This window comes from Clarias gariepinus, chromosome 24 (assembly GCF_024256425.1).
Source record: "Clarias gariepinus isolate MV-2021 ecotype Netherlands chromosome 24, CGAR_prim_01v2, whole genome shotgun sequence".
NCBI lineage: Eukaryota > Metazoa > Chordata > Actinopteri > Siluriformes > Clariidae > Clarias > Clarias gariepinus.
Window position 1 is genome coordinate 10,257,936 of NC_071123.1, and position 22,911 is coordinate 10,280,846.

A 22,911-nucleotide genomic window follows, 5' to 3' on the forward strand; every position below is an offset into this window, starting at 1 on the left:
AGTTGGGGAGTTGATTTATTGTAAATGTTACCCATGAAATGTGCACAACAAGCAGAATATATAGTTTGCTATAAGATGTGTCAGACACTAAAATGTCAACTTATAATAAAATTGAATCCTATGCCATTACAGAAACGTGACTCTGAACAGAGAGGGTTGGACTGCTTTATGAAGTTTAGAACCTCAAACTATTCAAAGAACCCCCAAGGAATGCTTTTTTCCTGAGAGTGTTGAGGCCACAGACTCAGATGCAGCTGCTGAAATTCAGCATGTGTTCTGTTCCACTCACTGGACAGGCATCTTTTACTCAAGGACTGGTAATATGCATCCAAATCCAATTCTACTCTCTCTCTCTCTCTCCGCGCTCTTTTCTCTTTATTTGTTTGTGTGTGTATGTGTGTGTAAATGTGTGTGTGTATATGTCTGTGTGTGTGTGTGTGTGTGTGTGTGTGTGTGTGTGTGTGTGTGTGCGTGTGTGTGTGTGTGTGTGTGATAAGAGGATGAGTGTAGTCGAGCAGTTCTGCAGTGGGCAAAGGGATAATGTGTTGGTATGTTCAGCATGTGGCATTGTGCCTACCCTCACTCCTGGAGGAAAAATAATAAAGCTCTACTGCAAAACCCCAAACCCAGATGGAAAAAAAAAATTGAACAACACACACACACACACACACACAAGGAGATATACATTACATATAAAGATATACAGTGCAGAGTGTGTCAACTCATATTTTATATACAGATGAAACTCAAAAAATTAGAATATTGTGCAAGAGATCATTTTTTTCAGTAATGCAACTTAAAAGGTGCAACTAATACATAAGAGAGGCTCATTATATGCAAAGCAAGATAGTTCAAGCCGTGATTTGCCAGAATTGAGATGCTTATGGCATACAGCTCATTAAAAAACCCAAATCCACAATCTCAGAACATTAGAATATTGTGAAAAGGTTCTAGGCTCAAAATGATTAAAAATGGGCCAGGGGTAGCTCGGAAGGTTGGAAGATCCCAGGTTTAAATCCCACAACCACCAAGTTGCCACTGTTGGGCCCTTGAGCAAGGCCCTTAACCCTCAACTGCTCAGATGTGTAATGAGATAAAAATGTAAGTCGCTCTGGATAAGAACGTCTGCCAAATGCCTAAATGTAAAATGTACATATAAATCAAACAACACTTTACAAAAAGACAAAGTGATATGAAGATATAAATAGGCAGACTAATCTGGAATTAAAAGGCCAAGAGGTGAGTAAAACATACAGTATGAGGCAGAACAAGAGGCAAGACAGGACTGGGAAAATGAAAATGAAACAATGTCACAATAAGTGTGAGTCTTTATAGCTGCTATAACGTAAGCGATAACTTTCCACAATATTAAGGGAGGAGGTAGCGATATTGAAAAAAGATTTTTACAAAGTCTCTAGTAATCGCTTTGGTATTCCTTCTGAAGCTCTGCCCCCTCGGTCGAATAAATGTGCACTGACAAATGGCCTGGTACAAATGTCACCTGTTAGTAACTAGCTGGAATGGTGTAGCACGGCCGGCACAACGGCTGGGAATGAACCCCGGATTAGGTTTTTCAGCCCACACACAGGAGAGATGGCTGGAGCACCATGAGGATAAATTTCTTATTGTCATGACCCTTGTCAACCAGACCCAATCACAATACTCTCATGTTGTGTCAGTCAATATTTATGAGAAATACAGTATATTTGTTTTTTTTTAACATTATATTTATAATATATTTTTTTAACAATTCTTAAATCCAAATTATCAATCAAAATTAGTAAATTTAAGAGATGCTTTATCGTACGGAAAAATCTCCGCTCATGTGTTAGCACAAAGCATCGCAAAACCCCTGGACGTTATATACAGGAAACAGAAATGAGTCGTTACCTTTGAGTCTTTTCGGTCCTGAGTCGTACGTTCTTTTGTCACGTGACTCCCATAGACGCTATGCGGTGCAATAGATTCAAAAGAACGAACGACTCAGATTGGAAGATATAAGAGGTGAGCTACTCATTCTGTTTATTATAATATGTACTTAGTTGCATTGTAATATTTTTATAACTGGAACTATAGCCAAACTTCGTGTATGTAGACGTATTGGGGGTATTTTATTAAAAGCGCAACACTTTAATTTATTAAAATGACAAAATGACAAGAAAAGATTCATTTTGATAAACGAGATTCAAAGAACCGAGTCACCAAAATGATTCGAACTTCCCATCGCTACTAACTACAGTACTAATTTCTGTTTTCCCTACAGAACCTACGGAGATTTTGCGGTGCTTTGCGCATGCGCGGCCAGTGGAAAATGAACGAATCACTCTCGTTCTTCTGAGTCACGTTAAAGACTCGTTCATAAGAACAAATCGTTTATGAACTATCGCTACAGGATTTTAAAAGTAGTTTTAAATTCTTACCGATACTACAGTACGTACCGAAAAATGTGGAGAATTAAACCGTGGAGGTGGTGGACAAACCTGTAAATCTTGTAATTCATCTTTAGAAATATCAGCTCCGTTAACTTTCTAGCACTAGGGTTAAATCCCAAATTGCATTAAATGGAAAGGTAGTGTGCTAGGCTGTATTATGACTCGTTCAACACAACAACAAGTAGGGCCCTTTATTAGGGATTACAAAAAGATGTTTATGTTTTTGAAATTGACAGTTAGTTTAACGCACTAACACACATTGTAGCCCAAGTTCCATTAATATTAATTTATTACTAGTATTACCCCGCCCCTTCGCGCACCTGCAGAACGCCTACGTAGGGAGCCTACGAAGTGAGCGAGGAGCGACAACAGGTTGAGGCGCACGCCCTTCACAGACGCGCGCAGCGAGAGATTTTTTTTAAGTAACGTATTTAGTAATCTGATTACTTTTTACATGTAATAATCAGCAATGTAACCAAATGCCAATTTTAAAGTAGTAATAAAGTAGTAATTTGAGTAACTTCCCCAACACTGGTAATCAACGACGTAATACATCTGTGATGCGAAATAAAACATATAGTTAAATGTCTGAGTTGTGTTACCATCATATCCATATCCTCTCGTCCATTCAGACTGCTGAAACTAACTATAGTATAATTACGCAATGATTCTTTTCCACAGTCTAGCCCAATGTTGCAACAGTTAATACTAGGATTTGTGGTGAAATTTCTTGTGAATGAAGGTGTAAAACCGATTGACATTTACGTCAGACTTCAAGCAGAGTACACGATGAGGCTCTTAGCCGCAGTAAAATATTTGAATGGTTCAAACGTTTTAAAGAAGTCTATAGATCCGTGAATGACGATTGCCAATCTTAGATCTTTAGTGTTGAAGTGTAACAGCTGTCATTTTAATGGGAAGTCTTTGTGAGTTCGAAGTAAACATGTTTTCTGTCCTCGGTGTGGAGAAACGTGTCTAAAATATTGTACATGTGAGACATTCTATGCCACAGATGCGGCTGACGGGGAGTACGCTGAAGAACGTCGTAGTAGCTACTGTAAATAAGGTTTTGATGATGCTCGGGGGACGTAAATAGCATGCAGTCACGCGTCTGTCTCTCCAGACATCTTCATTACCATATTTTTCACAGACATCACCAGGACGACTCGATCCCTGCTGTTAGGATGCGTGTATGTGGGATGGGGAGAGAGGGAGAGCAAGAGAGAGAGAGAGAGAGATGCTGCTGTCTCCTTGTGATGACTCCTTTAAGAGTGAAAAGAAGGGGTGTGTGTGTGCGCGTGTGTGTGCTGAGAGGGAGTGAATGAGATGCTGCTCTCTCCTTGTGATGACTCCTTTAAGAGTAAAGAGATGGGGAATGTGTGTGTGTGTAAGAGAAAGACAGAGAGCGAGAGAATGAAGGAGAGTGTACAGTACTGTATGTGCCTGCACTCTTGAGGGGGTCTTCACCGTAGCAGATCAGATAGAGGTCAGGAAAAGAAGGCAGCAGCTGCCTAAAAAGATGGATAAGCTGAAAAACCAGCGTCTGTGTTCCAAACACTCCAAGCTCCTCGAGAGAAGCACACTCCATCAGTCATCTCTCCCAGTCAGTGAACTGAATCATATTGGATTCAGGAGAGCATGCGGAAGATCTGACAACACCTGGACTGGGGAAAGTTGCAAATAGATAGCAGCACCGCAGTGTATGCACTTATTGGAGATTTATAGCTGCCTCGTTAAGCTTAAAGCAGCTGTTCTGGAATCAAAGAACAAAGGGATTTGTGGGAAATGCGGTGTGATGGGTGTGGACGAGCTTGATGAAGTAGTTTCCTGCCTCAGCAAAAATCCCTGCAATATGAGAACGTGCCTTGTGTGAAATGCAATATATTTCGTGTGTGTGTGTTCTCCGCGGGAAAGGGTGTATGAACTAAACAAGTTTTCCAGCAATCAATAATCTGTCCCTATAACCCCAATTCAGTCTCACTTCCTTTTCCTTTTCCTCCCCCTTTTTCCTCTCCCATCATTTTAAACAAGTTTTTACTTCTAACTCTAACATTCTCTTATTTCTTTCCTTCTTTCTCTCCTTAATCTCTTCATATCTTCCTCTGTTTTAAGCTTACTCACTTTTTTTGCTTCTCATGTACCTTAAACAACATAATTTTTTTATGTTCTATCTCCCTCTGGTTTTCTTCTCCATTCTCTAACTTTTCCCTTAGTTTCCCTTTTAATATCTGTTCATCCTCCTTTACTCTACTCTTCTTTCTTTAGTTTTTTTTCCTAATCCTTCCATTTTTCTCTCACAATTTTCTTTTCTTTTTTAATCTCTTCATTCCTTCTATCACTTATTCATTTACTTCTTTTTCTTTCACAATTTCTACCCCTACTTTCCTAACTTCTTTCCTTATGGCCTTCTACTGTACCTCTGTCATGCCTCTTCTTCTTCTTTCTCTCATCATCATATTTAATCTTACTTTTATCCTCTACTGCTACCACATTTGCATTCTACCTATTCTTGTCTTTATCTTTGTCTTTTTCCTTGTCATTTTTGTTTCTTAATTTTAAACAACCGATTCATTCTTTTTCCTAATCGTCTATCCATCTTTCTTCTCTTTTATTCCTCTTCCGTTCTCCCAATAGCCACCTGTCTTTCTCCTACATGAAGCCTTTCATTCCATTTCTCCATATATCTATTCTTCTTAATCTTTTCTAACTATTTTCCCAGTTTCTTTTATGATCCCATTTCAAAGTCCTTCCTTTTCCTCCATATCTCTCTCTCTCTCTCTCTCTCTCTCTCTCGTTGTTATCTGCCTCTCATTGCCCTCGCCTTGCTGCAGTGTTCTGTGATTGGTTGAAAATACACCTCGAACCACTTTAACTCCAGCCCATTGGCTCTCGTTCAGACTCAGCGTGAGCGCAGAGGTGTGATGTGGACGTACCCTGTCTCCATCCCTTCACAGGGGCGTGAAGAAGACACAGTGGGTATGTCTTCCCAGGCAAGTCCCAGGATGACCGGGAGCTTATCCTGGTGCCTTAAAGATTAAGGCACATTCGATCGGGCATTTGATCGCAGGCAGCTGGATCACAGTGAGATCTGAGACTAAGAGACTGCTGAGCAAGACTGCTGAGTCATGGACTCTCCCCTCTCTCTCTCTCTCTCTCTCTTTCTCTCTCTCTTTCTTTCTATTTCCACTTATAAAAAAAGAACTTGTGTCCCACAAAGCATATTTTCTAATGAATAAACGCATTTTTTGATCGTGCTATTCATTTGCAAGCGTGATCGTGCTATTCATTTGCAAGTAGCTCTAAAAAGTCTGGTAGTCATCTGAGGCCAAGAAGCACCCTCTTAAAAGTGTCTGACTCATATCTCATTTCATAATATGCTATGAGAGTTAAACTTTCAGTGATTGTTTTAATGAAAGTGGGTCATGGGGACACCTTTTGTTTCAGAATAATATTACTTTTTAAAATAGATTTGTCATTTTATTCAGATGAGTCCGTCTGGCTTTTTGTGTAAATGATGATAAAACCCATTCACATTCCCATTTCTTTTCCAAGACTCAAATCGGAAAAGGTCTAATATCTCATCTTCTAAATGTTAAAACGGCTGAAATGCTATTGTTAAAATAAACACTTAACCCTTTTTTAAGGGTTTTGTGACATTAAATGATTTTCCTTCACATTTTATTTTTTGAAAGATGGCCGTCACGGGGGCTTAGTGGTTAGCACCATTGCCATGTGTGACACATGTGTGCGCCATGTGTGCCACTGTGCCACACGTGGCCTCATGTGACCCTGCATAATTCAATAAATTGTTAAGAAAGATATTTTGGTTTATTAAGATCTTTACATGGATTGTTCTGCTTTGATCTTAATCTTGCTACTACATGCTAGTTAATAAAATCTAGCTTAGTTATATCTTTTTAAACAAGTATTTAAAAAAAAAACATGGGCAGATTTTCTGTTACATCTGTTACATCTTAGCAAGATTGTCTTTGTTCTTCATAGCTTTCAGGCAAAGACTTAAATGTCAGACACCAGACTTGCCCGGGTTGATCACGACTTTTGTACAAGTGAAAAAACAGCCCTATTTACATAGATTTACTGAACATTTAAAAGTTATATGCAAATGGATTCCTCTGGCACACATTGTTTGCCATGTCACTGAAAAGTAGCCTTAGTGTTGCTAATAAAGACAGGATATACAGTACATTAACAGCACCAATACAAAGCATACATCAGAGATAAACCTTCAATAGGATCCAAGGCTGAATTTGTTCAAATGGCATACTGTACAGTACGAGCTATTCTGTAGATTTTTACACAACAATATATATGTGTATACAAAAGGAGATTCGAGTCAAACCAGGCATTTTAATTGTGCAGAATAACAAAACAAAGTTATAACATAGTTATAAACGCAAAAAAAAAAAAAAAAAATATTTCTCTATACAATCCCCTGCTACATTAATGCACATATCCCAGTGTTTTACTTGTGCTTGAGTGCCATCAAGGTAGAAAGTTTTCTCAGTACACCAAAGCCATGATTGGACTGCCTGATTCACGTCTGAAACACCGGCCTCCCAGAAACTCCTTTAATGGCCCAGACGTGTGGAAATGGCTTGATGCTAGGATAGGATTGTACGAGGTATGTGCCAAGTGGTGTTCTTGAACGAGTTCTTACAGACGGATGCGTCTCTTCTGCAAGTTTCTGCAATCCATTGATTTTCAAGTTTCTCTCGCTGAATGTTCATAAAAATAACTGCAGTGGGCTCCGTGCAACCTTAGCCTGGATTGATACTCATAAATGTGTGACCTTCTTTAAAACGTTTGCACCATTCAAATGTTTTACTGCGGGTAAGAGTCTCGTCATGGTACTGTCCTTAAAGTCTTCTGTAAATGTCAATCATGCTCTTAGTCACGATAAATTTCATCACAAATCCCACTTTGACTTGAACACCCCTTGTGTATATATGCATAGACAGATTCACCTCCTTAACAAATTTGTATTGTGAGAGGCAATTTGAACTTTTCATTGCCTTGTGTGAATGTTCAACCATGTTAATCCGTGACAATGTTTGGTTATACATTCTCTGCAACAAAGTTCCCGAGAGCTCCTAAAATCCTGAGCGGGGTGTGGTCTTTGGGATAAAAAAAAAAAAAAAAACCTACACACAATAAGATGACAAAGCAAATTCTCTCTATCGCTCTCTCTCTCTCTCTCTCTCCCTCTCTCTCTCTCTCTGACACATACAGACACATACACACCACAGAGAGAGAGAGAGAGAGAGAGAGATTTGGCCAGTTATATCCGGCTGAGTCATGAGTTTGAATTGCATTGAGTTGGTGATATGAAAACCACTCCTTATTTTCACCCCTTCCTGTCCTCCTAACACACTTTCTGCTGGGTCATGTTTGAACACATACACACAGACACACAGGCACACACAAATACACATAACACACACACACACACACACACACACACACACGCACACACACACACAAAACGATGCTGATGTGCCAGTCTGCCACCTGCAGATTTACATGAGTACTGCATTCCTCCATAAACTTGTACTCACCATGAAGTCGTCTGTGGTCCGCGCTTTATGAATCCATGCGCTAGTATCTGTACACGCACATACACACGCAAAGACAAATAATAGTGTGGTTATTCCTCAAAACTATCAAATGAAATTGAACAGACAGACAAAAATCTCTTGAATATAAAATATACAATAATAAAAACGTTTTGAGCCACCCATTATTTCTTCATAGTTAGTTTATAGTTAGACTTTATGGTTAGAGTCAGACTTTCTAATATTTTTATCATTTTTTTGAGGAATAGCTTCCTGAAAGGCTGTTTGGCTCTCATTTTTTTAGTCTAGTCCTTGTACCAGACCAGTTCTGATCAGAGGAATGTCTTGTGTGTGTTAAGCCTCACAGTGACCTATGAATCATTTAAACATTAAAAAACATCAAGCTTAAGGCATGAATCAGGCCGGTGATTAGTACTGTATACTGGTGATGCTGGATGCTGAGTGTTCGGAACGGACGAGAGGGGAAATGAGGTTGCTGCTGAGGTTGTTAAATTAACATTTCCGCAGCCTAAAATATTTTTTGAAACATCTTAAACCTCATCTACATCATTCAATTTCAACTAATATGAAGAAATATGGGGCGGCTTAAGATTTTGTACTGTATTGTATATAAGATTGTTTGATATTTTCCTTTCAATTAGGTGGTTAAACGGTAAATAAACATAAATTAAATGTACAGTTGATTATTTTAATGTGATTGTTTCTATACTGGCAATAATTATAAAATCTGAGCAATACCCTACAAATATTTTTTAGGACCTTTTAAATTTATGAGATTTTTTTTATGGATCGCGGTCATTAAGATTCAAGTGTGGCGGCAAAATGTCTCTCAGTAAATCTGAAACGAGCGAGTTTACTAAGGCTCTAGCATGCTAAGTGCACTCTGTGTGATGTGCAAACTGTGGCTAAAAATCAGATGTTAAGTGGGGGAAATCCAACCACGGTGCTAAACGAGTTTTTTTCTTCCTAAGGCTGAACGTGGGAATGCAAGCCTTGCAGTAACGGAGACGTGTTAATACGTGCAGTTTGTATTAAACAATTCATTTAAAAAAATTAGTGCAATAATGTGGCTAAAATGATACTTGTTCACGCCATGTTTCCTTAGTTCGACTTCAGCTTGTATTACATTTGGGGGTAACGATTTGTAACGATTTGTAACGATTCTTACAAGTTAGACATTTTCTCCCAAAGTGAAAATATGTATGAGAACGGCAGTTCAGGGTTAGTACAATCCTATATACTGTAAACACTATGCAACTGGGCAACACTGTCTAGAAAGCTCAGAGCAACACACATGGCAGTAATTTACACCTCGTTTTAGGGGGCGGACAAATCACACACAAAACTGTCGACCGCTAATTGCCCAGTACATCAACCAAAATATGTAATCAGCAACATCCCATTTCTTCATCATTTTTCGAGCGGACTTCCCCTTTTTTTTTAAACAAAAAAAGCATGTTTTGCGTATTGGCATGTAAATAGTACTTAAATTGCACGTTTCAGTTGTGCACCAGTTTCATCCACAGCACAGAGTGGTGCATGCAGATCGCAGTTTAATTACTGTGCAAAAACACAGGTGCTAACAGCTTGTACATCTGGTCCAGTTGTACTTCACTTAACAGAGGGAGTGGGATCATGAGCATAATCATCTTTTTACTGCAAAGGCAACATATTTTTACTAGTTAACATTAATGCATTATATACACTAGTTCACTTTTTTTTTATTTAGTATCTTTCACAATTCGAGAGCTGTGCATAAAATATGACACTCATCACTGTACCAATCACTACTGTAATAATCATTGTTTTTTACAACCAGTAACTGATTATTCATTCTCCGATTAAACAATGACTGATTATTTATTCAATCAATAATCATCACTGTTCAGAACAACCAATCACTGATCACCACTATCTTCAACAACCAATCACTAATCACCATTGTTCCTAGCAACCAATCACTGAATTACATCGCCCCCAAAAACCAATCACTAATCAAACCTATTCTTGAAAAAAACAATCACTGATCACCATTGTTTCCAAAAACAATCACTAAGGCTACGTCTACACTGCAGGTCTCGATGCCCAATTCTGATTTGTTGCCTATATCTGATTTTTTTGACCGTCTGTTTACACGTTCTTTCAACTATGACTCATATCCGATGCACGTGTTTACACTTGCCATGCCATCTGAAACATCGCGCATACTTAAAGGGAGGTTCTTGCGCTACACACTAGCCAAGATAGACGGAGGTGAAGTATGCTTGACGCTCTGCGATATATGCAAAGATCGTGAAACGTCACCATGGTTTTAAAACGGAGGAGAAAAAAACGGCATAAATTGCAGCCTGTGCAAATGCTTTATTCACCAAATACTGATTTCTTAATTTTATTTAGCCCTAACGAGCATTAAGAGCATTATATTCCACGTCACCTGCGATGTTATAATTTCACACGCGCTTCCACTGGTGAATAACATTACGTCATTAAACCGCGAAGAAGTCGCAGTTTTAATGACGTACAGAACACAATGCCTCAGAACATTAGGACATATCTGATTTATATCTGATTTATTTCCACATATGAAGGAGGCCTGAAACCGATCTCGAAATATCGGAATGCATGTGTTTTTTTCCTGTTTACACGGACATAGAACATATCCGATATGTGTCACATATGAGCAAAAAAACGGAATTGGGTCACATTTACCCGACAGTGTAAACGTAGCCTAAATCTCATTGGTATCTACAAACCAATCACTATTTATCATTGTTTCCAATAACCAATCGCTGATCCTTATTGTTCCAAACAACCATTTACTCATCTTCATTGTTTAAAAAGCTAATCGCTGATCCTTGTTGTTTCCAACAAGCAATTATTGATCCTCATTGTTCCAAACAAACAATCGCTGTTCCTTATTGTTCCAAAAGCTGATCCCCATTGTTTTCAACAAGCATATACTGATCCTCAATTTTCCAAAAAAAAAAAAAATATATGGCTGATCCTCATTTTCCCCAACAACCATTTTCTGATCCCCATTATTTTCCAATGACCCATTGCTAATCAACATTTCCAATGGCTTATCACTGATGACTATTGTGATGCATTGCAATGACCAATTACTAATCACTGTTCCTACAACCAATGACTGGTTGCAATTGGCACAAGCAACTTATCACTGACTGTCACTGTTCCCAACAACCAGTCACTAACCACAATTTACCAATCACTGATCACCATTTTTCCTAAGAACCAATCACTAACCACTATTGTTCTCAATGACCAAACACTGATCATCACATATTGTCCTGTGGCACAACAGATTTGTTTGTAGTGGTCTACTATGTCCGCTAAAATCCAATGCCATGTACTTACTGCATCTTAAATAAACTTCCCAGTACGATTAATTATAACTGTATTATAATCAACTTGCACAATGCACAGAGAAAATAGAGCTGGAGAAGCCAGCGAGTGTGCATGTGGGGATGTTGTGGCAGAGGAGACAGGCGTGGAGACAGACACTGCAGTGACGTCTGATATTAGGAATAAGACTGTGGCACGTTAATCTGTAGTTCGCAGCATTTCTTGCTCTCATTGCTATCGTATATAACCCTCATTCTCCTACGCTTTTTTTGATTATTTTTCTTATTTATGTGAGGGAATATATGTGAGCGCCTCTCACGCTTTATCGTCAGTTTAATTATTTCTCTGTCTCTATCTCGCTCTCACTGATGGAGGGAGGGTAGGCATATCTGCAGTGGTTGCCATGGCACCAGACAGTTCTGTTTCTGCCAGTGTACATGAGTAAACGTGTGTGTATGTGTGTGTGTGTCTACTACTCCATGAATTTGTGAGACAGCGTGATTACATGTGCTAGCCTGCCATTCAGCTGCCGTCTCGTTAACGGGTTGGCTTCGGAGAGCTAATTAACACGCTGTCCATTCATTCAGACAGCCACAAACAGCCGATAGGTAATTAAAGGCCGTCTGAAAATGACACGTTTACGCTGGCTGGCAAGGTGTGTGTGTGTGTACACAACACGGAGCTCTGTGTGGCTCACTTGTTAAATTATCTGATAGAGATAGATCACAGTGATCAATTTGAGTGTGTGTGTGTGTGTGTGTGTGTGTGTGTGTGTGTGTGTGTGTGGCATGTTTTCATTCTTTACCATATGTATTAAGGGTTTGCTGCAAAGAGAGCAGTTCAGGGTTCACCAAAACAGAGCATTCTTCAGCATCAGTTTTAGGGCTGAAGCCATACATACCGTTATGCTTGTAATCCGTGATGACAGTTAACAGTGTGACATAGCAGCATACGCTAAATAAATCGCTCCTGTTCAATTAAATTTATGATCATCTCACTATCTATTTAAAATTGACCTTAGTAAAGGCAAAAAAAATGTCAAGCCCCTAAACAGACCCATGAAAGAAAAAAAAAATGCTTCCAAAAATTTTCTTTTTTAGCAACAGAAGCGTTCAAGTCAAATCAGGACTTTCGATTGTGCAAAATAACAGAACAGTTATAAGAGTAGAAAGTAACTTTATTTTTCAAAATAAAACCACGTTACACTAATGCACTCAGCGTTTCACAATGTTTTCTCAGTACGCCAGAGGCATGATCAGACTGTGTGCTTCATGTCTAAAATACTGGCTTCCCAGGAACTCTTAATGGACCAAACATGTGTAAATGGCTTGGGGCGAGGTCAGGACTGTACAGGGGATGTGGCAAAAAAAAAACTTCCAGCCGAGTTCCTGTAATGCGCCAGTAGTTTTGTAAATAATCATGTGTGTGTACAGTTCCCACAGACAAATGTGTCTCTTCCCTAAGTTTCATGGATCAGGAGTTCCCCTTCGCCGACTGTTCAGGGGAACAACTGCAGTAGGCTCAGAGCCACCTCGACCGGGATCAAAATTCACGGCCGTAGAGCTTTCTTTAAAACGCTGGCACCGTTGAAAAGTTTTACTGCGGATAAGAGTCTCACACTGTCTTGGACTGGGTTTGAAGAATTGTTTTTTACGACTTCATTCACAGGACATTTCATCATAAGTCCCAGTTTGACTTGAACGCCCCTTGTTTAAAAAAAAAGTTCTTTTTCCAAAACATTTGCCCAGGTGATTCATATACTCCTAGAGCTTTCTTTAGTTGCTCAACACGCATTTATAGTTAATCTTCACCAATAACGACAATCTGATTTAAAATGAACTAAAAATTATTATTTTAGTTGATACTGTATGTAGTTCATACCTACACTTACGGTGAAATTTAATAACGAATAAATATGCATTGTACGACATTAAGTAAACAGTGATAAACTGCATTAAAATACAACAAATGATCCCAATACCAGCAAAAACCTGTAAACTTGATTTTGGAGAAAAACGACAGAATGATTTTTTTTTATTTTGGATTCATTCCTCTTTTTTTATTGTTCCTAATTTTAAATTGCATCAGTTACTATATATAAAGAAAAATGTGCCATGGAGCCATATCTATATTTAAATCGTTCTGATTTTATATTATGTGTCTATATGTATGTAGGTATGTATGTATGTATCTATCCATCTATCTATTGATCAATGAATGCATCAGTCATAGTAGTTAGATAGTGATAGAAAAGTATGAAGTGTACAGTATGTTGAAGAATACTTCTTTAATATGCTTTTAAAACCAACTGGTAACGGCATTATGTATGTTTCTAAGTTGTCTGTCCAACTGTCCTTTCGTGATTCTCATGAGCATGATATCTCCAAAATAAGTGCTTAAATACCTTTAGGATTTATACAGAGTTGAAATGTCTGAAAGAAACAGCTCCCTTCCAGTTTAATATTTATCTTTTAAGGTTATTTCTGGCATAGAAATGAGTAGCACAAGGGACTTTATACCTTTTTCAACATCAGTGGTGATCCAGATAGGATCAGAAAAATAGGAATAGAAAAATTATTTCAATTAGGTTTTCAAATAACATTTCACCCCAATGTGTTTTGTTATTTTTATACTACAGCATACTACAGCATTATCAGTAACGCAAGAAATATTTATATTATATATATATATATATATATATATATATATATATATATATATAGAATATTTATATATATAAATATTTATAGAGATTTTTTTTACACACACACACACACACACACACATATGTATGCCTTATAAAGGGTTAAAAACATATTTAGTTATGTTTAATGTTCTGGGCCTCTCACAAAACAAGTTCCTGTTATTACTATTATTATATTAGTAATCTTTTACTCCCCCTTATTTATCGTGTGTCAATCATCTGTGCATTTTGTTGTTCCACATACAAATTGTTGAAAGCTCACATTTGTTTCATTTGATATACCATATGATCGAAATCCCTCTATCATAAACACTTTGTGTGTACAATCTGTGTTCAATCAATTATTGTTCAATCATTCACTCTATGTTTATTCATTAATTTTTCACTATGGTATGAAAAAAAAATTAATTTTTTTTAAGCAATATTTATTACCAAAACCAAAATGGAAAAAAAAGGAAAACGGCTAATAGATTTTAATTGCATAAAAATCTAAACCACAATATTGACCTGTGCAATATCGAATCACAAAAGTCTGCATAAATAACCTGGAATAAATGACATCTTTTTGAGATTAGAATTTATGCAGAGCTTGTCAATAATTGAATCATTCTTTTTGTATAATAATTAAAATAATTTTAAATTGTGCAAAATAAATAGGCTACAATATAAGATCGTTTATTGCATTATGTCTTGTCAGGGTAGATAAATAAATTTTAATACTGAAGCGTACATTTAATAATTAAATATCCACAGATTAATACGCAATCGCGATACGTAAAATAATAACAATGTCATTTTTAAATCCAGTTATGCAGAACTAGCTCCATTCAAAAAAATAAAATAAAATAGATAACAAGTGCTTACATTTCATTTTTTCTGTTCGTTTTTTCTCATCACACACAAGTGGCATAATGTACAGTACAAGTTTCCACTTGTTTCTTGTGTTGTGTTGAGCTGTCTTAGATTCTTTTTGAAATTATTATTACTATTTCTTTTTTTTTTACCTAAGGAGAATGGTAATTTTCGTGCTATTTAAGGAAGAAAAACATGTAACCCCGTGAACTGAATTTTAAAGCATGAAAGTGGGATTAATCAGCTGCACTGGGCTCTTATGGGCACGGCTCTTACACACTTAGTGTCTACATCACTGAGGCGTTAACTGCAGCCAAGCGTTTGAGAGCTTTTCATGTGGTTGCTTGTTTGAGTAAATCTTAACATGGCCTTAGACCAAATACACTCATGTAAAACTAACACAAGTGTAACTCGTCATAACATTATATTACTGTTATAGAAAAGTCATAAGTTATAGGAATATCACTTTTACTAAAAAGTTCCTAGTAATAGTAGCTTATTATTATGTTATTAACTAGCATAACAATGCTTATAATATAGCAGGTATAGATCGTATTATAAATCCCGAACTAGGCTTCAATTTTCCCTCTTGAAATAAATAGTGTAAAAAAATAACAATTCTAAATTGCTGTTTGTGACTTTCATTATTAATTATTATAGTTTATAGCTTAATTTAGTGTAAACGCTATAGATTCCATATAAAAAGTGCTAAATAAATAAACCATAGTCTATATATATAAAAAAAAAAATCCCACACTGTATTAACATGTAAGCCTTGGCAGCTAAATTAGAAAATAAATCAACGCTTTCTAATCATTACCTTTTCCAAAATTCAACAGCCTTGTTTTATACTTTGTTTCATTGTGCTTTATTATTCTTCGGGTTTGTCTTTTGTATATTTCGATTGACATGACATGACTGTCCTGCTTCCCAAAATGACATGATATATGTATAGATCAGTGGTTTAGTGTAAAATATATATTATTGATATATAGCATTATTAGACAGAAATATATGGTAAGCGTTCAACAGTATGAAATATTTTTGGAAATATCCTTGCAGTAACAATTTTTTTTTCATCCGCCTCCCCTTGCAGACACAAACACACACACACACACACACACACACACACACACACACCAGAAGGGAGCAGCATTGAGCTGGAGGGGAACATTCTAGTCATCATTGGGGATCAAAACACACACCTTCGTCAGTTCACATCCCCGAGGTTGGAGGGATCAGTGCATATAATACACCTGACATATTGCATGCAAGTGTGTGTGTGTGTGTGAGACAGAAACATCTTTATATGCTGATTGGCTTGTCAAAGTTGCATTTTCCTTACAAATGTATTTTAACATTTTAGGTATGTTTAAGTAGATAAGTTTTTCACATGTGTAATGTAGGGGGATGGGAGGGGGGTTATATATGTGTGTGTGTGTGTGTGTGTGTTAAACGAGAACCACTTCGCTTAGTTAAACAAAAGGGCCTCAGCACAGGCCTGCAAGACAAACACACTTCCCTGAGAAAACATGTATGTGGTTACACTGTAACTCATCCTGGGTAAGTCCTCCAGGCACACACACACACACACACACACACACACACACACATGCACTAACCTGCAGGGGAGTAAGGCAATATATTTTGATGATCTGATTGTTTTGTTAAAGCATGTACAACTCATTTAATCTATCTATCTATCTAAAAGAAAAAACGCTGCACACTCTAGTCGACCACCTTTAGCTTTGATTACGGCGCCCAATCTGGTGAACAGTTCATGTGTGAAAATGATTCCTCATGCTCCCAGAACAACTCTTTCACAATTCGAGTCCTGGAACATGCCTGAACCATCATGGGAAAAAAAAACTCAATAGATTGTTGTTCAGTCTATTCAGGTCATCAGCTCACTTTATTGTATTGCCACATTTAACATTGCTGAGTTTAGATCAGATGGACAGATTCCAGATGCACTTCCCTTCTTACCCTGACGTGCACATCATTCTTTTTTCCATTACTCCAAAGTCTGATCTTCATGCTCTGTAACGACTTTGACATTTCTTTCTGATTAGCCTTACTAACAAGTGATTGTCTTATGGCCACACGGCTGTTTAGTCCCGATTCTGTAAGTTCTCGTCAAATTGTGTGCTTTCACTATTGAACATAACTGTAATTTTTTTTTTTTTTTTTTTTTATCCTTTCAGGATTTAATAATGGTTGAACAGTTTTTAACCCGATTCGAGTTACTGTGAGTCTCCAAGGTTGTTTTCTTTGCTCGGTCCAGGCAAACAGATTAACCTTTCTTTTCAAAGACATTTTCAGCATGTGCTTGTGTTGTGTTGTCACTTGTTGTATAATGAATCATTACAGGAAAACACTGTTGAATTAATTGGTTAATAAAGTTGTGATTAAGGGAATGGCAATCAGAAGTGAGTTTAACAGTTTAGAGTCAGAAAATACCACAAAACAGTTTTGCACATGAGCCGCTAATAACAAGAGTGGACTTTATAATAACCTAAACTCTTTTCCTGTAATACTGAACGTCCAGCCTCCGAACACACAGTATGACTGCAGATCAATCCCTGCTATCCGTTAACACCCAATTGAAGATGAGTTCCCTGGTTCCTCTCTATTGCCATCTCAGGGAGTTTTTCCCTGCCACCATTATCAGGGACAATCTAATCATCATCATTCATACGTAACAGGATAGCAAGTCTTCAAAAGTCATAACTTAATTATAACTCATATAATGGTTAAGTATAACAATTAAAATTATAACTCATAACTTAATTAAGAAAAACACTGCCCACCAGTATGAAGTTTGCTTGACGGATCTGTTTAACTGGGTACCCTTTGTCTAGTTCTAGGACTTAAATGAAGATCATTTCAGGTCAAAATGGTTCACAAACTTTCTAGCAGCACCGTAACAGCAAAGTTTTTCACACAGCCTAATTACATGTGAAAACAGCCTAAGGAAATGAGTTTGGCCCGGGGAACTGGTTCGATTAAAAATAGAATTTTTTTTTATTTATTCTTTTTTTTTTTACGTTTAAGACTATTCTGGTACTTTAGATAGCGACTTCACATAAGTTTTATTGTAAATATTCAAAGTAAACAGGAGTGTGAAACTGACATATTAAAAGTGAAAATTCACAGGTTTGCAAGATGTTGTGAAGTTTTTTGGGGAAAAAAGCCGAAGATGTGAAAAGCAAGTTAACAGATCGCATTTCGTGACTACTACAAAAACAGTCCATCAAGATCTTGTTCTAAAGCAAATAATCAGAATTAAATACAGGATGGTAAAGGAAATGTAGACAGTGTAGGCCTATGTACAGGGCACAGAACCATTTCAGCTTTGTATGGCAGTAGAAAGGCCATGACTTTTTTTCATGATATTAGAATTTAAAAACTTTGAATGGCATTAAGTCTGTTTTTATTTTAAGCAACTTTTGGTAATAGCCTTGGACTGTATAAGAACGATGGCTTACTGGTTAGCACTGTCCCTTGCACCACCAGGGTCTAGGTTCAATGGGTTTCCTCCCCCACAGTCCAAAGACATACAGATTAAGTTAAAATGTTCAGTTTCCAAACAGCCCATAATGTGTGAATGTTGACTGGAGGTTCTACCATTAACCGCCATGGTCCCTAGATGGAGTACAGAGGTCCCTAGATGGAGTACAGAGGTTCCTAGATGGAGTACAGAGGTTCCTAGATGGAGTACAGAGGTTCCTAGATGGATGGGTAGGTGGACTGTATAAAGACTGGAAAAACCTTCCAAGATGTCACTCACAGTGATTACCAAAAGCCAGCTTGGGTAAATGAGTGGAGTTTCATTTTCACGAATGTCCTCTTGTGCATTAATAAAGTATATTAGTGATTGTACAGTAGGTGGATATTAACTTGAGAAAGTCACTCGGAAATCCGTAACTATACTGCCGTGGATACTTCCCTGAAAGTCTGTTTTCAGATATTTATCACAAAGATTGAACAGTTTCGAACTTTGTGAAATTCATCTGTATATATGTTGAAAATTGACCTTTGCCACAGCAAATGTCTGTGGTAACGGCTTTGATTCTATTCTGATTATTTGCTATTAAACTATTATTTAACATAAACTGCTATCTAAATACATCCGACTGCCTTCAAATCTTTCAAAGTCAGAAACAAACAAGTATTCGGCTTTGTACATACTGCGCCCCATATGGGTATGCATGTGAACGCATGACATGATATCCCTGTGTGTTTCCGAACATGCTTGTGTGTGTGTGTGTGTGTACGTGTGTGTGAGTGTTTTCTAATGGCGTAGGCCCCGAACTGTAAACAGCCGGAGGAATTCTGCACCCTGTGACCCTCTGCTCTCAGAAACAGCACGAGGGCAACGAGTTCATCGACACACACACATGAGCCCAGCCCAGAGAGGCCTCTAAGGGAGGAAACGCACATGCCTCCTCCATCTAACGCCACCAGCACATATGTGAGCATGCACGCACACACATACACACGCATTGTAACTCATGACAGGCATATACGTTCTGTATTGTAGCTCAAAAAGAAAAAAAGTTAAACTGAAGTATGCGAAAGTTCATTAAACTCAGGTTAAGACAAGCTTAGTTACGAGAGTAACACGATCGGATCAGGACTGACACACAGTATGCGCTACAATACACAGAGAAAGTTTCAGCTTCTTTTCTAGGTGTTGGATATTTAAGTCACTACTTCTACTACCTGTCTGTCTTTTGCCCTGATTCTGTCAAAGAACGGAACGGTATGCCATGTGCGACGAGTAACACTCTCACACTCACATACTCATTAAAACTTGGAAGCATTGATCACCTAAAAGCTTTTAAAAATGATTGTTCTTAATATTATGTAATACTAAATATTATAACAAGTGTTTTGTCTAGTTCAAGGTTCCTTTCTCGCATATAATTAGAAAGCTGTTGGAACTAAATGTATATAAAAGTTATCAATAATTAGATTTAGGGCCAGTTTAGTGTTTTTTTTAATAATTTTTTTTTTAATCTCACAACTTTGAGAAGCTCTTGTGCTGTTGCTTGTTAAAATTCCTACAATTTTTTTGTACGAGTCAAAATCGATCCTGTTCTAACCTTGCCCTACTAATACCCAATGCTCCATGCCCTCAGAAAACTCTTCATCAAAGTTCATCAAAGTCATGGTTCTAATCACTTCTTTGCTTGGAAAATGTCCAATTTAACACACACACAGTATCAATAATAATGTAATTGTATTGATCGGACCAAAGTGTAAAGCATTCTTTGAATTTCACTTCTCGTGTAGTTTCATGACATCTGCAGAGTGAAAGAACCAATGATGACTGGCATGACTAGGCAAGCCATAGACTTGCTGCCATCATTTGCAGCAATTTGTGTCATTGGTACAGGGTTTAAGGTGCTCTTCAATGATTATTTTGAACTTCTTTACCCTTCTTCCGAGAACAAGTAAGCTAGCTAGCTAGGACACAATAAGATAAAGACATATCAGGCAAGATAAGTACTAAACCTAATGTTAGGTCAACTTATGCAATTTCCACATACTTTATCCAGTATAGAGATTGCGGTTATCCAATAGATCCTAGTGCACAAAGCTGGTACACCCTGGATATTGTGCCGGTCCATCACATGACACACAATTACAAACTTTATCATCCACTATGAAAAAAGGTTTTGAAACCTAAATCAACCTCTAACTCAACCTCAGTCTTGTGACTGTGGGAGGAAACCAGAGAAAACCCACTAAGCACGGTGACCCCAATCCTATACTGTAGGTGTGGCACATGTGCTAACCGCTAACCCACTGTGTTGACTTCCTTTTATATCATTTATTTAAAAAAAAATTTTTAATCATCATCATCATATTAACTTAAAGTGCATAAAAGTAGCTGGTGATTTCCCAGAACACTTATCCAAGCATGGCCGCAATGGACTCCAGCTCTCAAATCACACACTCGACTTCACCTAACTACTCATTCACACAATTGGAGTCTATCACACATTCACACACACCATAGTATACAAGGACCTTGCAAACACTTACGAGTTGTTCTAACCAGTCTGATCTCCATCACACATTTTGACCCTGACTCTGTTGTACCCTGTTTCAACCTGACCGTACTGTAGATTAACTAAGCTTTGCTAGTTTGCTAACCCTTATCCAAACTACCTGTGTTTTGTTTTGATTGCCGAGATAGTCACGGTTTTCCTACCTGCGCTTGCATCCACCAGCATGTCTCTGATAGCGCTATGTCATTTCACAGACAAAGGAAAATACCACAATATAATATAGCTATAAATAGGAGTATCACATGTCTTAGCAATAACAAAGTGCTGTTGTATATGAGAAAGAAAAAAAAGCAACATTCAGGATATGTTTTTATTGGAAAATAATCAATTTTTTGGTAACAACACAATGGGAAGGGCAAAGTCCTCAAAGTCAGCACTACCAACCCTGCACCTGTTACACTAAAAGGCTGAAGCGTTAAACGACTTCACATACCTATGTGGCATACTTGATTAGCAGTGTGGTGCACATGCCAACATAGGTGTCAAAACTGGAAAGAACAGAGCCGCTTTCTTCCAAGTAAAGAAGGTCTGGAGATTGATAAACCTGTCCATCCAAGCCAAGATCAAACAGCAATGTGAAGTCTACTCTATGGAGCTGAGATGCTTGAGCACCAGTGTTACCCTGCGAAGAAGATGCAGACATTCCTCAACAAAGGTCCATTTACTGTCCAGACAATATTAGCAACAAAGAACTATTGCAGCAAACAAGATGAACGCTTATAGAAGAGTAGAGTCTCCAGTGACGTTGGAGATGGATAGCCAATATACTTTTGTAATTAAGCCTTAAGCAACACTAGACAAGTCCTTACATGGAACCCCAAGGAAAGAAGGAAACAAGGACAGCCAAAAAACACCTGGTGCTGTAACCTGAAGGCTAGATACTGTACCAAGAAGTTAGGCTACACTTGGGGACAGCTAGAGAACTGAGATTCCTGAAGACTTTCTCCTTTGTTCATTTAATATATCATTTATGGCCCAATAAATGATTATGACATCAAATTTCTTCTTTTGGAAACACACTGACTCCCTTATCATGGTGTTTGTATGTGTGTGTGTGATGAGAAGAACATTTAGCTATAATGGTTAAAGAGTGTGATTCTCCAGAGCTTTCCTTATATAAATAATGGTGGAAAATGCTGGTCCCGTCTGTTTAGCCAAGAAACCCTCTAAGACACACATGGTTTAAGAAGTTAGCAAGTGTGGGAGTGTGTGTCGGAGGGAGTGTGTTTATGTGTGTGCGGCTCGGAGATTCAGTTTAAGCGATCATCAGATCCTTTGCTTGACTTATAGCCATGAAAGCAAAACAAACAATAGGACTGTTTAATGAATCTCCTCAAGAATGACATGCGCTCGCACATGCTTTTGCACTTGCCCAATCCTGCTTGGTCTAGCTTGATTAAAAGTCAAATGTGCAACAGGATATCATGAGCGTGTGAACTGAGAAAGGAGCAAGACGTGTTCTGTGTCAAGCCCAACAGACTCCCCTGTGACAGTTTACATCTGGACACACTAAGGACTTTACATTTAAAAGACCAGAGACTGCTGATTCTTTGAACTTTTACCATGATCTAAATGTATTATATTTTGATTCAATTAACAGTAAATTGTTTGAAAAAACTCATTCTAGACTAAAATGAAAGGAATTCTCCCGCCACTGGCGGAATTTGACAGAATGTAGAAATGCGGCTTATACCGTAGGGCAAACTGCAGTGTTACAGCTCAGTATTAGTAACAGAAGACTGTATAAAGAGACAAATTCTGCCATAAGACCATATAATAATCCATCTTGTCTAGCAACAAGAGTTAGACAAAACAGAAAGTGGAATGTCATACAAAACTCATCTAGGTTAGTTAATCTGATGATGGTAACGACACCAGTGTATATC

General features: G+C 37.8%; 1 long non-coding RNA gene across 1 annotated transcript in view; it reads right to left on the bottom strand.

The window, feature by feature from the left end:
- The window catches only part of LOC128512230 (uncharacterized), a 67,963-nt gene that overhangs the window by 15,900 nt on the left and 29,152 nt on the right, over positions 1 to 22,911 (bottom strand). Inside the window, exon 2 of the long non-coding RNA XR_008356271.1 lies at positions 8,009 to 8,055. This is a non-coding gene — a long non-coding RNA (uncharacterized LOC128512230). The remainder of the gene's footprint in view (positions 1 to 8,008; positions 8,056 to 22,911) is intronic.